This window comes from Marmota marmota, unplaced genomic scaffold, assembly GCF_001458135.2.
Source record: "Marmota marmota marmota unplaced genomic scaffold, marMar, whole genome shotgun sequence".
Lineage (NCBI taxonomy): Eukaryota > Metazoa > Chordata > Mammalia > Rodentia > Sciuridae > Marmota > Marmota marmota.
In genome coordinates, this window is record NW_025999943.1 from 10120736 (window position 1) to 10138793 (window position 18058).

An 18058-nucleotide genomic window follows, 5' to 3' on the forward strand; every position below is an offset into this window, starting at 1 on the left:
AAAAAAAAAAAAAAAAAAAAAAAAAAAAGCAAGTAGCAAGTATGATAGAGAAGTAGAAAATGCAACTGGATCACCTGGGAGAGATATAGGGTTCAGGTCATAAGAACATTTTTCAAGTCTTACTAAACAAATTGGGACACATTAGCCAAAGTTGGTTTCTGTCCATGCAACTGAAGAACTCTACCAGGTTCAAATTGAATCATAGATTTATACATCTCAAATCTAGGGAGGAACTCGAGAAACAATCAGACTGAGAATGAAGCTTCTAAACAGATGAGGTATTATTAGCCCTAAGTTTTTAGGTGGAATGGCTCTGAGATTAAGTCACTCTCCAGTGTCAGATGAGAATGTGCTAGAATGAAAAACAGGTCTCTCATCTTTCAGGGTAGAATGGCTCATTCCTTACTACTTCTCTTCTTATCCCATGTGGTTTCCAAGTATGATGTCTTGCTTTGGGAAAGAATCATGTTAGTGGAGATAGTATACCCAATTTAAGCATGCCAGTTAAATATAAGAGAAAGTCGCACTAGCTGGTAAAATAGTTTTGTGCCAAATAGTACTTCTTCTAATATCCAGAATGACCCTTTGGGGATTTTTTTTTTTTTTAACTGAAGATTGAATCCAGGTGTGCTTTACCACTGAGCTACATCCCAGCCTTTTTTATTTTTTATTTTAAGACAGGGTGTCATTAAATTGTTTAGAAGAGATTTTTAAAAACAGCCTTCCACCTTAAAAAAACAGCTGTTCTCTCTCTTTTTTTTTTAACTTCTCTTTTACTTGACTTAATTCTCCATTTATTTAACTGACTGATTTCAAGTTGAACCAATCAAAGAAATTTAGCCCTGGTGACTTGGGCAGCCAATTTTTCAAAGGACAAATTATCTGAATTGGATTCTTCAAGAAAAAGTTGTTAGTGGGAGCCCCCTGGTGGCCAGAGCTGCACAGACTATAGCTGTACAATGAGGCAAAAAACCTCTAGGTGGTTTGAAAAAGGAACCAACCGGCTACAGAGCTGAAGTAATTTTCTTTTCTCTTTTCTTCTTCTTTTATTTTAATTTGTTCTTTTTAGATATACATGACAGTAGAGTGTATTTTGACATATCATATATACATGGAGCATAACTTTCATTTTTGTGGTTGTACATGATGTGGGGTTATACTGGTCATGTATTCATATATGAACATAAGAAAGTTATGTCCAATTCATTCTACTGTCTTTCTTTCTTTATTTTATTCATTTATTTATATGTGGTGCTTAGAACCACCATTTGACTAATCTCCCCAGTCATTTTCAAAGTAATAAAAAAAAATGTTGGCACACGCCTGGAGGCTGTGGCAGGAGGATCACGAGTTCAAAGCCAGCCTCAGCAATTTAGCGATGCCCTAAGCAATTTAGTGAGACCCTGTCTCTAAATAAAATATAAAAAGGGGCTGGGGATGTGGCTCAGTGGTTAAGCCCCACTGGATTCAATCCCCAGTACCAAAAAAAAGAGTCATGTGATTTACAATGACTTGTGAGAAACCCTTTTTCAAACAGATTTAGTTCTGGTCTCTGTTAAGAGCTTACCATACTAGTTTCTGCTACAGAATTGTTTATATGATTGCAAAACTTGTAATTTAAAACTAGAGTAACAAGTCTCAAAGTGTGGTCTGTGGAGTTCAGGATATCCACCAGCTTCTGTTTTCTATCTACATACCTGAGGGAGGCTGGACTTTCTCTATTGCTTCAACCAAAACAATACATCACAAGAGAATGCATGCAGAAGCAAAAGTAAGAATCCCACTGTCTGCCATTAAACCAAATAGATATTCAAGAGCTTTGCAAAAATTTTTATAATGCCACTATTCCCACAAGTTTTGTTTTGTTGTGGAAAAGATGGTTATTTTTGTTATGATTTGGATATAAGTTGTCCATTCAAAATCTCATATTCAATGCAGGAATGTTCAGAGGTGAAATGAATAGATTATGAGAGCTGAAACCTAATCAATGGGTTAATTCACTTTATGGATTAAAAACTGAATGGATTACTGGGTGGTAACTGTAGGCAAGTGGGGTGTGTCTGTGGCTGGAGGATTTAGGTCACTGGGGTATACCTTGGGATTTATATGGCTCCTTGCCCTCTCTCTGCTTCCTGACTACTTTTTCTTCTATTAGACACAGGGTCTCTGGTTTAATTCCTAGTTCCTTGATCACTTTGAGTTGAGTTTTGTGCATGGTGAGAGATAGGGGTTTAATTTCATTTTGTTGCATATGGATTTTCATTTTTCCTACCGTTTGTTGAAGAGGCTATCTTTTCTCCAATGCATGTTTTTGGTACCTTTGTCTAATATAAGATAACAGTAATTATGTGGGTTAGTCTCTATGTCCTCTATTCTGTACCATTGATCTAGCAGTCTATTTTGGTGCCAATACCATGTTGTTTTTGTTACTATTGTTCTGTAGTGTAGTTTAAGTTCTGGTATAGCAATGTCAGCTGCTTCACTTTTTTTTTTTTTTTAGTTGTAGATGGACACAATATCCTTATTTATTTATTTGTATGTGGTGCTTCACCCGTGCAAGGCAGGCACTGTACCACTGAGCTACAGCCTCAGCCCACCTGCTTCACTTTTCCTACTAAGGATTGCTTTAGCTATCTGGATCTTTTATTTTTCTAGATGAATTTCATGACTGCTTTTTCTATTTCTATGAGGAATGTCATTGGGATTTTGCTTGGAATTGCATTAAATCTGTGTAATGCTTTTGGTAATATGGTCATTTTGACAAAATTAATTCTGCCTATCCAAGAACAAGGGAGATCTTTCCATCTTCTAAGGTCTTCTTTAATTTCTTTCTTTTGTGTTCTATAGTTGTAAAGGTCTTTCACCTCATTGTAAAGGTCTTTCACCTCTTTTGTTAGGTTGATTTCCAAGTATTCTATTTTTTTTCTGAGGCTATTGTAAATGGGGTAGTTTTCCTCATTTCCTCTTCAGAGGATTTGTCACTGATATACAGAAATGTGTTTGATTTATGGGTGTTGATTTTGTATCCTACTACTTTGCTGCATTCATTCACTAGTTCTAGAAGTTTCCTGGTGGAATTTTGGGGGTCTTCTAGTATAGATTCATATAAAAAAGTAGGCCCAAATCTCCACCATATCGGATTAGGCCCCCTACTTTCTTAATAAGACTCCTATAGCATAAGAATTAATAAATTGAATGAATTCAAACTAAAAAACTTCTTCTCAGCAAAAGAAACAATCAATGAAGTGAACAGAGAGCCTACAGCTTGGGAGCAAATTTTTACCACTTGCACATCAGATAGAGCACTAATTTCTAGGATGCATAAAGAACTAAAAAAGCTAAACACCAAAAAAAACAAATAACCCAAACAATAAATGGGCCAAGGAACTGAACAGACATTTCTCAGAAGGTGGTATACAATCAACAAATATATCTAGGTATTAGAGAAATGTAAGTCAAAACTATTTTAAGATTTTATCTCATTCCCGTCATAATGGCAGCTATTAAGAATACAAACAATAAGTGTTGTCAAGGATGTGGAGAAAAAAACACACTCATACATTGCTGGGGGACTGCAAAATGGTGCGGCCAATATGGAAAGCAGTATGGAGATTCCTTGGAAAACTTGGAATGGAACCACCATTTGACCCACCTATTCCACTCCTTGGTCTTTTTAAGGGCTTAAAAAACAGCATACTCTAGGGACACAGCCACATCAATCTTTATTGCAGCACAATTCATAATAACTAAACTGTGGAACCAACCTAGATGCCCTTCAGTAGATGAATGGATAAAGAAAATGTGGTATATATACACAATGGAATATTACTCAGCAATAAAAGAGAATAAAATCATGGCATTTGCAGGTAAATGGATGGAGTTGGAGAATATAATGCTAAGTGAAGTTAGCCAATCCCAAAAAACCAAATGCCGAATGTTTTCTTTGAGATAAGGAGGCTGATTCATAGTGGGGTTGGGAGGGGGGCGGCATGGGAGGAATAGATGAACTCTAGATAGGGCAAAGGGGAGGGAGGGGAAGAGAGGGGGTAAGGGGTATAAAAAAGGTGATAGAATGAGATGGACATCATTACCTTAAGTACATGTATGAAGACATGAATGGTGTGAATATACTTTGTATACCACCAGAAATATGAAAAATTGTGCTCTATGTGTGTAATATGAATTGTAATGTATTCTGCTGTTATATATAACAAATTAGAATAAACAATTTAAAAAACTATATGTTCTTATTTTATTTGTTTATTTTATGTGATGCTAAGGATCAAACCCAGTGCCTCACACGTGCTAGGTAAGCACTCTGCCACTGAGCTACAACCCCAGCCCATCATTTGCTTGTTTCTTATGTGCTAAAATGACTGAATTCTGCCAGCCAGGTTCTAGGCAATTCACTTGCTTGGCTGCCAATTGTTGGGAAAAGTATAAACGGCAGCCATACCCCAGAGAAAAAACCCCAACATGGCGCCTAAGGACCTCTTCTTCCTACCTTCTTCTTTTCTGCAGTGGCGAGGAAAGTTCCCACCCGTGTGAACTCTCCCGCCGGCGCCAATTTCAAATCTCGCTGGCGGGGAACCTTAGCCCCAATGAGAACTAATTCCTGGGCTCCGGAGCTGATATCTGGAAGAACTTGCCAATAAACGGGTGGCCTGCCACTTATCTAAGCCCTGCCATCTCCCCCTTAGCTCTATATAAGCACACTGCTTTTTGCAATAAAATTGGAATTCTCCCGGCGAAGTGTCTTTGCGTGGGGAATTCTTTCACCAATAACCATTACTTGTGTTAACATCTAATGGCTTTATAATTGCTATTTTTCAATTAATGCATATTCTCTAAATTTCTCAGTTTTAATTTCTAGTATGAAGAACATTGATAAATGCAGTCATCCCTTAGTATCAGCCAGGGATTGAATCTAGGGCTCTCCTACAGATACCAACATCCTCTGATATTCAAATACTTTATATTAATGACATAGTATTACATAGAAGCTACCCACATCCTCCCATATACTTTATTTATTTATTTTTTAAGTATTTTTAAAAATATTTTTTAGATGTTGATGGACCTTTATTTTATTCATTTATTTATATGTGGTGCTTAGAATCAAACCCAGTGTCTCACACACATGAGGCAAGTGCTCTACCATTGAGCCACACCTCCAGCCCCCTTCCCATATACTTTAAATCAGATGATTTAAAATGCCCAATACAGAGCAGGGTGCAATAGTGTGCACTTGTAACCACAGCTACTCAGGAAGCTGAGGCAGAAGGATCACAAGTTTGAGGACAGTCTGGGTAACTTAGCAAAATTCTGTCTCAAAATAAAAAATAAAGGGGGAAGGGGTTGTTGCTCCGTGGTAAAGTAACTTTGAGTTCAATTCCCAGTACCAGGGAAAAAAAAGAAAGAAAGGAAAAAACCTTAATACAATATAAATGTCATGTAATGTATTGTTTAAGGAATAATGACATGAAAACAGTCTGCATATTTCAGTACAGACAATTTTTTTCCCAGTTAATTTCCTCCTGTGGTTGGTTGAAACCAAGGGTGTGGAAGCCTCAGATGCAGAGAAGTGACTATATAATCCCATTTTCCACCCTTCATATACACACTCAAAATTCTCTGTGGTCCTCAATAACCTTGAAGAATATAAAGGATCTTGAGATCAAAAATTTTGAGAACTATTATATTAGCTTCATTTGTTAGCCTGAGCAAGCACTCAGAACAACACAGTTTGTTGATATTCCTCCAAAGTGCTTTTTACACTTTTTTTAGACTGTCTCAGTGCTGCTCGATGACAGAATCAGGCTCACCTGCCCTCGCCTATCAACCACTGTTGCGAAGGCCCTATTATTTCCTACTTGCGCCTCGCATTGAAACTAGCAATAGAAATTTTCACTATAAGGGGTGGAGTATAGCTTAGTGGTAAGATGTGTGTTTAGCATGTGCAAGGCCCTGCATTTGATCTCCAGCAGCAAGAAAAAAAATTCACTGGAAAAAAACTTAGAACCCTTTGAAATCACAATGAAGAGGCACATATGGTAATTGTTTTCTGAGTCACTAAAACTCAATAGAACTATGGCTTTGAATGGTTCTGTAATATTCCAATTATAATGATAGAACACAATTTCCCTGTTTACTTAATATTGAAAATGTGGATTATTTCCTATTTTAAGTAATTGGATATATAAATATTCCTTATAAATAGCATCACAATACACATCCTTGCACACTAATCTTTTTCTGTATTAGATATTTCGTTTCTATATTCTGAATAAACATATATGACAAAATGTTTCATGCAGGTTTTCTTTCTTTTTATTTTTCAGAATTGCAGCTGAAACCCAAAACTCTGGTCAAAAAATGTTAAGAACCTTATATTGTATATTTAAGTATAAATTCACAGAATCTGAGTTTTTCAACCTGCTCTATATTACCTTTGTGCAGAGTTTGGATATTATCTTTAAAAACATTTCAATTTGGGCTGGGGTTGCAGCTCAGTGGAAGAGCTTACACTTGCCTAGCATGCACAAGGTACTGGGTTCAATTCTCAGCACCACATATAATAAATAAAATAAATAAAGGTCCATTGACAACTAAAAAATATTTTGTAAAAACATTTTAATTTTTAAAAAATATTTATTCTTAAGTTTTAGGTGGACACAATATCTTTATTTTACATTTATGTGGTGCTGAGGATCAAATCCTGTGCCTTGTGCATGCTAAGTGAGCACTCTACCACTGAGCCACAATCCAGCTCCAACATTTCAATTTAATAGAAAAAAAAATCAGTTGTTTGCATATTAGTGTAATCAAGAATTTTTTACATTTATTAATCTGTTATTTATTCTTCCATCACTTTCCTTCAATGTGAACATTTTTTTAAAATATTTATTTTTTAGGTGTAGATGGACCCAACACAATGCCTTTATTTTTATGTGGTGCTGAGGATCGAACACGGGTCCCACCCGTGCGAAGCGAGCGCTCTATCGCTGAGCCACAATCCCAGCCCCAATGTGAACATTTTAAAGGATTTTTAATTGTCAATATTTTCTAAAGTTTCTTTAAAAATTAATGAGTTAATGCTTTTGAAGTATGAAATCAGAGAAAGGCTAAATTTTGTGCTAACTTGTGTCTTCTCTAAATTTCAAATTTTCCATTTAAAAAAATTATAAGTCTAATTTTCAGAGACAGAAAATCAAGCTTCTTCCTCATCACTTCTGGATAAAAATGATTATTTGAGAAAGATAAAAAGAGAAGAATTGTCCTACCTCATTAGAGAAACCTCAAAAGGTTTAGTCATTTGACAAAGTCTGCAAGTGCTTCAGAAATCACTGAATGCATTTTTTTAATAATAAATGATTTTTTTCCAAAGTATCAGGAAGAAACCAATGTTGTATGACATTTTCTTATCTAAGTCTTAGTGATGTTTACAATTTGTCTTTTCTGACTGTTCTTTATTCCTCTATGTGGAGATCTTATTCAAGATCTCAGGTGAATTTGAAAGGCATAAATTAAGTAGATTCAGTAAGTCTCAACCCATCTGAGTTGAAAAAGTGAGCAAATGAACTCAACAGCTCCTGTTTATGTGAGAAATTGAGATCTAAAGATAAAAATAAAATATCCTCCTCAAAACCTTACTTGTTTGTTTGTTTTAGTACTGGGGATTGAACCATTGAGCCACATCCCCAGCCCTTTTTTATTTTTTTATTTTGAGACAGCATCTCACTAAGTTGCTTAGAACCTCGCTAAATTGCTGAGGCTGGTTTAAACTTGCAAAAATCATATTTTTAAGATGTCAAAAGAATGTAAATTTTTCAAGTAATAGCTTCCTTTATTATATTGCTGATTAGTACAGATAACTAAACTATAGCCCTAACAACCTCATATTAACTGTAGTCTAGACTTTCAAGAAAGATTTTTCCATTGAGAATGCTTTTTCATAGATAAGCTCTGTCTCGTTCCTTTATCCAAAAATTATTTTATAAAAATATAATGGATTTCTTTTTCCAAATAAAAGTTTTTCAAATTAAGTCTGTGTCTTTGTGTACTAGTAAGAAAAAAGAAAAAAAGTATTATGATATACTAGGGTATATAAATTTTAGCAAAAGAACCATCTATAAACTAATAATAATGTGCTTTATAGCTAGATCTATGGGTAATTTTTAAATTATTTATTTTTACTAAGGAGAAATAAGTTAGAATCTACACTCCAGAGTCAAGAAGGCTTTAATATGTGGGGTAAGAAATACTCTCAGACTAGAGAAATAAAATAAATGTGTTACCTAGAATATGACTTCAGATTTTCTCCCTAATTAAATTGTGTGTGTGTATGTGTGTGTGTGTGTTTCAGAATTTTGAACTTCAAGAATTGATAAGACTTTTAATTAAACTTAGAGGAAGCCTCATGGTGTTGATCTCCGTGGACAGCTGGGAAATTTTCTTTTTCTTTTGAGAACAATTTTTTTATTTACTGGTAGTCCCTTTTTTAGATGTTTCTTTCTCATGAATACTTCATTGTTTTATTAAAAAGCAAAGCCCTAAAAAGGGAGACCAGTTAGTCCTCAGACTCTGATCCTTCTTCATCTGGACTAATCTGGAAATATCGAAATTCTTAAGTCTCGTTGTCACATACAACCAAACAAAGCCAATCATGAAGATTATTCTTCTTAATGTATTTCTTGGTAAGATATTTCAAATACCTTTTAGAGAATGTTTCTCAGAAACAACTGATTTTATTCTTGAAGCATTCAATGTAAACAACATTTCTGAGATTTCCAGTTTTCCCGCTGACTTTAACCTTCTTCCTCAGAAACTGTTCAAACTTTCCAGAATCAAAAAAAAAAAAAAAATCCCATCTTCTACAGGATGAAAAAGGTCCAAATTCAACTTCCAAGTTGTTCTCTTAGGCTTCTTGTCTTTCTGTAGCACCATCTTGACAGGCGGCTGTGTGATCAGAGCAGAACTTTCTATTCAGGCTATTGTTTCTATGAGTGGGGATTCACAAAGTCTTTAGAACTCTCTAAATGGGGTTTGGTTCCTGATCTTCAATACATTTCGTTTCCAATGATTATCTGAGAGTCTTTAGTGGATTTTTTTGCATGCTTCTCTTCTGAGTCTTTGAAGATTGTACTAAATAAATGTAAATAGATAAAAATTTTCTAGCATTCTTTCTTTCTCATAACAGGTTACATGATCATATCTGAAACACAAACAGATACTAAAGGTGGAACTACTTTATGCAAATGCATTTGGTGGTTTGATTTTCTTCAATCTGGAATATACAAATAGAATATGCAGACATTAGTTGGGTGTAGTGTCACATGCCTGTGATCCCCATGATTGGGGAGGCTGAAGTGGAAGGATGTTCTAGGACAGCCTTAGCAATTTAGTGAGACCCTGTCTGTGTAATCTAGTAGATAATATATGCTGAATTGTACGCAATGTTTAGCTCAGAAAGTCTGTCTGGTAGAGAGTCCATGATTTCAATCCCTAATACCACCAAAAAATACATAATACATGCATATATACATACATTAAAAAGAACATGCTGACATCAACTGCTAGCCTGTGTCTAATCTGGTAAATAATATATGATGAATTATACACAATGTTTTAGCTCAGAAAGTACTACTGTTGTTTCTCCAAGTTCAAACAGAACTAACAAACAGCAGAGGGAGCTGGTGATTTGCTTTTGCAAGTGAGATTTGTGCTCATTCCAAGGCTCTACAAAATTTCTTGGCATATCATTTCCACCAAAAGGAAGGTAGGCATTCTTTTTTTTTTTTTAAATTTTTAAATTTGTTTTTGTTGTTGCAGATGAACAGAATGCCTTTGTTTTATTTAGTTGTTCTATGTGGTACTAAGGATCAAACCCAATGCCACACATGTGCTAGGCAAGCACTCTGCCACTGAGTTACAGCCCTTGCCCAAGGTAGCCATTCTTTATCAAGCTACCTGCAGACTGCAACATTTTCTTTTAGTTATTTGTTTTCATCTGTGTTGTCCAGGAGAGTACTGTTGAACCCACATGGCCACTTAGAAACAAGACATATTTTGCAAATTTCTATTGTGTTCTGTCAAATTTGCATAATGAGCTGCCCCTCTTCCCTAACCAAAACATAACAAAACAGTAAATAACCTTGAATACCATGGCTACCTCTTGTGTTTGAACCATTAGGGGAACCTATGTTAAATTAACAAAAAAATATTGAACAGCAAGATATTTGATGAATGTATTGAACATTATTTTGCACATATTGAATGCTTGAAATTGAAGCCTGAATGTTTGCAAAATTCATAGGGATTATTTACATAAATTGATAAAAGTGTTTGTATATAAAGCAGATAGAATTATTTAATTCAGTTACATTCTATTGGTCATAATTATTTACTTTCATTAAACTTGAAATTTGCAGTACTTAGCTTCCAGATTTAGAATTTAGAACTTTGAAGAAAGAATTATTTTTAAGATTACAGGAAGACCATGGTTTTGCTTCAAATATGACTATTCCTTTTAAGTAAATATGTAGGGACGGAGTCAGAAGAACTGGTTGGGGAAGTCTTTGATAAGAGGGGGGCTGGAGCTTTTATTGGGGAAAAACAGAATGCAAATCCTCACAGGAGGAGGCAGGGATAGTGTCATGTATGAGGGGAACAACAATTACCTCATGAGGTGGAAGCCAGAACGCAAAAGGTATGACTGGTTTCTCGAGAAATGAAGTCAACCTGACCAAGCCAGACCATGACTTCATGTATTTTTGTGTGTGTGTGTGGTGTGGCGCTGGGGATTGAACCCAGGGCCTTGTGCATGCAAGGCAAGCACTCTACCAACTAACTGAGCTATATCCCCAGCCTATGACTTTCATATTTGAAGAACAATTACAACTACAAAAACCCCCATGGACTATTGGCAAATTGCATCTCTCCTTCCCACTAGACCAAATGTGTCAGGACACTCTTTCAAACCACAAACCTTCAACTGAGGGGGTTTTCAAAGTTTTTGTTTTGGAACTATTTATTTATGGTACTAGGGATTGAATCCAGGGACACACTATCACTGAGCTACATCACCAGCCCTTCTGATTCTTAATTTAAGAGAGAGTCTTACCAAGTTGCCCACCAATTTAAGATCTTCCTGCCTCAGTCTCCTAAATCACTGGGATTTCCGGCGTGTGCCTGTGGATCTGACTACTCCTTATATCTTAAAAAATGACTGATCAAAGGCTCCAACTAACTGATAAGATAGTCTCTCTCAGACTATAAATAGCTTCCTCCTGGAAGCCTTCAGGTTGGATGAGGAGTTTTCCCAACTCTTGTTCAGGGTGTCTTAACACAGGGAGGCAGCTTTTTGAAACCAGATTGGCCAGTCCTGGGGCATCAGATTTATGCTGATGAAAGGGGGCTGTGTCCTGTGCATAGAAAGCCATATCCAGAAGATCCACTCTCCCAGGAAGAACTGCAAAGGATAAAGAATTAAAAAAAAAAAAATGAGAGAAAAAGGGGAAGTATCAGAAAATTGCTAATAGTTGCCTAAAAGGAAGTCAGTTCCTATGCCAACATGGTAAAGATTTGGGCCTACATTTTCTACTATTAGGCTCAGGATCTCTGTTCTAGTGCCTAAGTTTTTAAATCCACTTTGAGTTGATTTTTGTGCAGGGTGAGACATAGGGGTTTAATTTCATTTTGTAACATGTGGATTTCCAATTTTCCCAGCACCATTTGTTGAATAGGCTATCTTTTCTCCAGTGAATGTTTTTGGCACCTTTGTCTAGCATGAGATAACTGTATTTATGTGTGTTTGTCTCTGTGTCTTCTATTCTGTACCATTAGTCTTCATGTCTGTTTTGGTGTCAATACCATGCTCTTTTTCTTACTATCTCATAACTAACTCTAACATTAAAAATTAGTTAGCTGGTTAGCTGGGAATGGTGGCACAGGCCTATAATCCCAGTAACTCAGGAGGCTGAGGTAGGAGGATTGCAAGTTTGAGGCCAGCCTCTGCAACTCAGTGAAGCCCTATGCCTTTGAGATCTGTCTCAAAATAAAAAAGGGGGCTGAGGTTGTGGCTCAGTGGTGGAGCACATGCCTTGCATATGTGAAGACCTGAGTTTTATCCTCAGCACCACATAAAAATACATAAATTAAATAAAGGTATCATGTCCATCTACAATTACAAAAAAATTTAAAAATAAATAAATAAATAAAATAAAAAAGAGTGCACCTGTGTTCAATTCCCACTACCAAAAGTAACAAAAACAAAAACCCAAACAACGCAAAACAAAATTAAAGTTATACTCTCCTAAATATTCTGAACATTAAAAATAAAGCATAAATACCTTTAATTAATTTATTGGAGTTATGGCTCAGCAGTACAACACTTGCCTAGCACATGGGAAGCACTGGGTTCAATCCTTAGCACCAAATAAAAATTAATAAATAAAATAAAGCCAGGTGTGGTGGCCTATACCTGTTATCCCAGCAACTCTGGAGGTTGAGATAGGAGGATCTTGCTGAGGATCTTGAGCCTCAGCAATGATGAGGAGCTTAGCAACTTAGTGAGACCCTGTCTCTAAATAAAATACAAAATACAAAATGTGGCTCAGTGGTTGAGTGCCCCTGAGTTCAATCCCCAGTACCCAAATAAATAAATAAATAAATTAAATAAAGGTATTGTGTCTATCTACAACTAAAAATATTAAAAAAAAAACAATTAAAATCCCTAAACCTTATTGATGACGCAAAGGATTTATGTAAATTATACTTATTGATATATACTGTCTAAAAAAAAAACTAAGAAATTAGAAAAATATTTTTAAAAAAAAATTATTTAAAAATTTTTTGTTATAGATGGACACAATACCTTTATTTTATTTATTTATGTGGTGCTGAGGAACTCAGTGCCTCACTCATGTGAGGCAAACATTCTACCACTGAACCACAACCCCAGCCCCCATATATTTATTCATTTAAAATAATGGAAAACTTTTTTTAAAAAAAAGGAAACATGTGGTATATGACTTTAAAAAAAAAGAATTTCTTATTCCATTACAAATTTTAAGAAATTAAAAAATTTTCTTAAACCTATTACAAGTTAAGATATTTTAAGAAAAGTCACTTTTTAAAACAACAATTTGGGAGCTGGGATTATGGCTCAGCGGTAGAGCGCTCGCCTAGCATGGGCAGGACCCAGGTTCCATCCTCAGCACCACATAAAATAAAGGTATTGTGTTGTGTCCATCTACACCTAAAAAAATAAATATTAAAAAAATAAAAGAAAACAACATTTTGTGAAGGAGTGATATTGTCTTATAATTTTACCAGTTTATCGTCAGTCTTAGAAGACCACTGAATTTTTATAAATGTCTCTGCATTCAATCTACTGTGATACCCCATATCCCATAGCATGTGGAAAATTCCACTGTTCACTTGAGAGAAAGATACTGAAAGATAGTATCTTAATTTAATTATTTTTTATTTTTTTTTTTTTTAATATTTTTTTTTTTATTGTTTAATTTTCGGCAGACACAACATCTTTGTGTGTATGTGGTGCTGAGGATCGAACCCGGGCCGCACGCATGCCAGGCGAGCGCGCTACCGCCTGAGCCACATCCCCAGCCCTCTTAATTTAATTATTAAAATAGGTATTTATTTATTGGTACTGGGGGTTGAACCCAGAAGTGCTTTACCACTGAGCTGTATTTCTGGTCCATTTTATTTTTTATTTTGAGTCAGGGTCTCACTAAATTGCTTAGGGCCTCACTGAGTTTTCAGAGGCTGGCCTTAAACTTGCAGTCCTCTTGAGTCAGCCTCCTGAGTTGCTGGGATTACACTCTGTCACTTCTCCCAGCTAAATAATTTTTAATTTTAGAATTAAACCTAAGAAATTATTTTTTTAAGATCACATGATTCCATTTATTTTTTTAAGTTGCAGATGGACACAATACCTTTAATTAATTAATTTATTTTTATGTGGTGCCAAGCCCTCTACCACTAGACACAAACCCAGCCCCAAAGCTAAGAAATTCTTACTATGAACTCTAAGAAATGATTTCAAAACATGTTTCTCTCCAAGTTTTGTAATTTATGTTCTATCTACGAGTAGTAACTGATTTTAAACCTGACTTTAATACTCCCACTTTTTTAATGGTTCTGTAAATAATGATATTTATAGTAAGTCAAGAATATTATTCCTCCTGCCTTAGCCTCTTGAGTCTCTGGGATTACAGGTACGTGCCTATTATCTTTTTCTTCCTTTTTTTTTTTTTTTAAGATATTGGTTATTTAATTAGGTTCTTGGAAAGAAATTTAGAACACCAATTTGTGAGAATACATTCCATTTGTTAGAGCAAATGGATCACATGTAGCCCTTTGATTTGGGGTTAAATTTGTGAGTCTACAGCATTCTGATCAACCTTATGCTGCTCTGTAATCTCATATTCTCTTTCTCAGTGTCAAAGATGTCGTCACCTTCCTGGTGTCTGGGCTTCTGCAACTTCTTCTGGAAGTTGATGTTTTGGGATTTTCACGTTGCTATTATCAGTCTCTGTGGAGATGGTAATAACAAATTTCTGTTGTGTTCAACGCAGAGGAACTCAATTGAGAAAGATGTCCCATCACAAGTAGCAAGCCACTGCTCAGCCGCTTCAGGAACACTACTTTCTTGCCTGTGCAGAGCCTGGTAAGATGATCAGGATGGTCCAGGAGTGATGCTGGCTTGCAGTTTTCTCACATGCTGACTGAAGATTGGTTTGTTTGTTTGTCGTGGCTCAACAACTTAACCACTCTGATACCACCGTTCTTGTCACCGCGGGTTAGTTTCGTAACAGTAGCAAGGACCTTCTCCTCCTTCTTCTCAACCTTGGATTTAGCAGTGAAGTACTTTCTTTTGTACATGGCCTTTTGGGAATAAATAGCAGATCAGGAGTATCTGCCAATTCCTCCAACCAGGACAGGGTTTCAGCTGCAGTGGGGCTTCCCTTTCTTGGGTTTCTTCTCAGCCATTTCACTCGCCATCTTGCAAAAAGGGAAAGAGAACTAAGTACCCTCTATTATTTTATTAAGCAAAGCAGTCAAGTTTTACATAAAAAATCATTTGCTTAATATACTACTATTTAAAAAATTCTACAAGCAATAAAGAATATACACATTTACCAGCTAAACCATTTTTAAGTATACAGTTCAAAAGTGTTAAATATATTCAAAATTTTTAAATTATTGTTCAACAGATCTCTAGAATTTTCATCTTACAGAACTGAAATTCTAGCCAGGCACAATGGTGCATGGCTGTTAACACTGGCAACTTGGGAGGCTGAGGCAGGAAGATTGCAAGTGGTAGGCCAGCCCGGGCAACTTTGAGATCAGGTCTCAAAATAAAATATGAGAAGGGCTGGGAATGTAACTCAGTGGTAAAAGATGAGTGACTGAAATTCAACCAAGAGATTTTATTGGGGGGCTGCCTGAAGGGGAAGAAAGGAGAGAGAGAGCAGCAGCAGCAGTGTGAGCCTGGAACCTTCAGCTTAAGAAGGGTTGCTTTGGCCACACGGCAGGGTGACACAGGAAGAGGTGCTGATTGGCAGGGTGACTCAGGAACGCGTGAGTGGACACTGTGTCCCGCAGGGATTGGTTGAGAAAATTTTTGACTTTGGCACCCTTTGGCTTGGCACCCTTCAGAGAGGAGGGGGAGGAGTGCAGGGTTAGGTGATGTTCTTCTCCAGAGACGGAAACTTAACTTCAGTGGAGAGAAACTGGATGGGGGAAACAAAACCAAAAGGCAAGGTCTCCCACACACTCAATAAGTGGCATATTGCCTACCAGTACCAACCTTGCACAAGGGTTCCAATATTTCCCCATATTCATTCATTATTGCTATTTTTTTTTTGCATGGGTGTGAGTTATCTCATGATTTTGATTTGTTTTTCCCTAATGACTGATAATGTTGAGCATCTTTTCATATGTTTGGACAGTTTTTTAAATGTTTATGTAATCCAGTGATAAACCCAGCTTAATTCCCTCTTAAGATTGGGAGCCATCTCGCCACAAAGGCATGAAAAGCTAATTTCGGCTTTACTATAAATTACTGTGATTTCTAAACTTGCTTAGAATGCCTACCCATGCCTTGAACTCACCCATGCCTGGCTTTCCCTGACCAGATAACAACCCCCTCTGAAACTTTAGTGGCCCAAATTCTGGCTTTCTCTGGCCAGATAAGGACCCTCTCTGAAACTCTAATGGTGCCTCATAAATCCCATGCTGAGATCTATTTCTTGCCTTTGTGTTGTGCTTGTCAAAATTTTGTTATCTGTAAGTTCTCAATCCCTCCTTTGTGTAACTTTCTGGGCTATAAAGCTGCGCTCTGAAAGAGCTGTGGGGCTGTCTTTTGTTTCCACAGTTTTTGTTGGGAGAGGCAGCCTGGCTGGTCAAAATTATAAGCTTGCTTTAATTTGATTTCAGTTGGAGTCAGTGGTCTTTTCTTTGTGATGTGGTCTAACACCAGTTATCTATTTTTTACTTTTTTTCTTATTTACTTTTTGTCTTACCTTAAGGATCATTGCCAAGTCCAAGATAATGAACTTTTACCTCTATGCGTTCTTCTAAGAATTTTAGGTCTTACATTTAGCGTTTTGATCCATTTTGAATATGGTACAAGGTAAAAATCCAACTTAATTCTTTTGCATGTGTCTATTTAGTTTTCCCAATACAATTTATATTTTTTATTATTTTTTATTGGTTGTTCAAAACATTACAAAGCTCTTGACATATCATATTTCATACATTAGATTCAAGTGGGTTATGAACTCCCATTTTTACCCCAAATACAGATTGCAGAATCACATCGGTTACACATCCACATTTTTACATAATGCCCTATTAGTAACTGTTGTATTCTGCTACCTTTCCTATCCTCTACTATCCCCCATCCCCTCCCCTCCCATCTTTTCTCTCTACCCCATCTACTGTAATTCATTTAGCTCCTTGTTTATTTTCACATTCCCCTCACAACCTCTTATATGTAATTTTGTATAACAATGAGGGTCTCCCTCCATTTCCATGCAATTTCCCTTTTCTCTCCCTTTCCCTCCCATCTCATGTCTCTGTTTAATGTTAATCTTTTCTTCCTGCTCTTCCTCCCTGCTCTGTCCAATACAATTTATTGAAAGATTGTTTTCTCCATTGAATAGTCTTGGCATTCTTGACAGAAATTATTGATCAGATATGTAAAGGTTCGTTTAGGGGCTCTCCATGTATTTCATGTCTGTCATTATGCGAGTGCCACATTGTATTGATTTCTGTAGCCTCGTAATAGGTTTTGAAATTAGAAGTGGAAGACTTCTGACTTTGCTCTTCTTTTTCAGGATTGTTTTGGGTATTTGAGGTCCTTTGAAATCCCATATGAATTGCAGGATGGATTTTTTTCTATCTTTGCAAAAAATACCACTGGGATTTTTAGCAGTTGCATTGAATTTGTTTATCACTCAGGTGATGTTGACATCTTAATAATATTGAATCTTGCAACCCACGAATATTAGCTATCTTTCCATTTATTTGTATTTAATTTTGTTCAGCAACATTTTGTGATTTTCACTGAATAAGACTTCTACATCCTCAGTTAAGTTTAAATATTTCATTTTTGAATTGGAGAGGGGGCGGAGCGGAGCCGCCACCCGCACCCGCAAGGTGGGCAGACCCGCGACCCAGTGGTACATGGGCATGGTAGGAGGGGCAGGGCAGAGCCGCCGCCCGTGCTTGCAAGGTAAACAGACCTGTGACAGACTGGCGGGTCAGGCCCAGTGGCCTGCCAGTGTGGTACACACGTCACCCCAACTGGAGTAGGGGCAGAGCAGATCCTTCTCCCATGCCCGGATCAGGCCCTGCCGGTGTGGTGGCCACGTGACCCCAATTGGAGTGGGGGCGGAGCGGAACCGCCACCCGTGCCCGCAGGGTGAGCAGACCTGTGACCAACCTGCAGATCAGGCCCAGGGGTCCGCAGGCGTGGTAGGAGGGGCAGGGCAGATCCGCCGCCCGTGCCTCCAAGGTAGGCAGACCT

The 18058-nt window shown here is 36.9% G+C and overlaps 2 pseudogenes; both read right to left on the bottom strand.

The window, feature by feature from the left end:
- Positions 1-8569: 8569 nt before the first annotated feature.
- LOC107153770 lies at positions 8570-8946 on the bottom strand (annotated as a pseudogene).
- A 5373-nt stretch (positions 8947-14319) lies between these two features.
- Positions 14320-15027, bottom strand: LOC107153753 (annotated as a pseudogene).
- Between the last annotated feature and the right edge of the window lie 3031 nt (positions 15028-18058).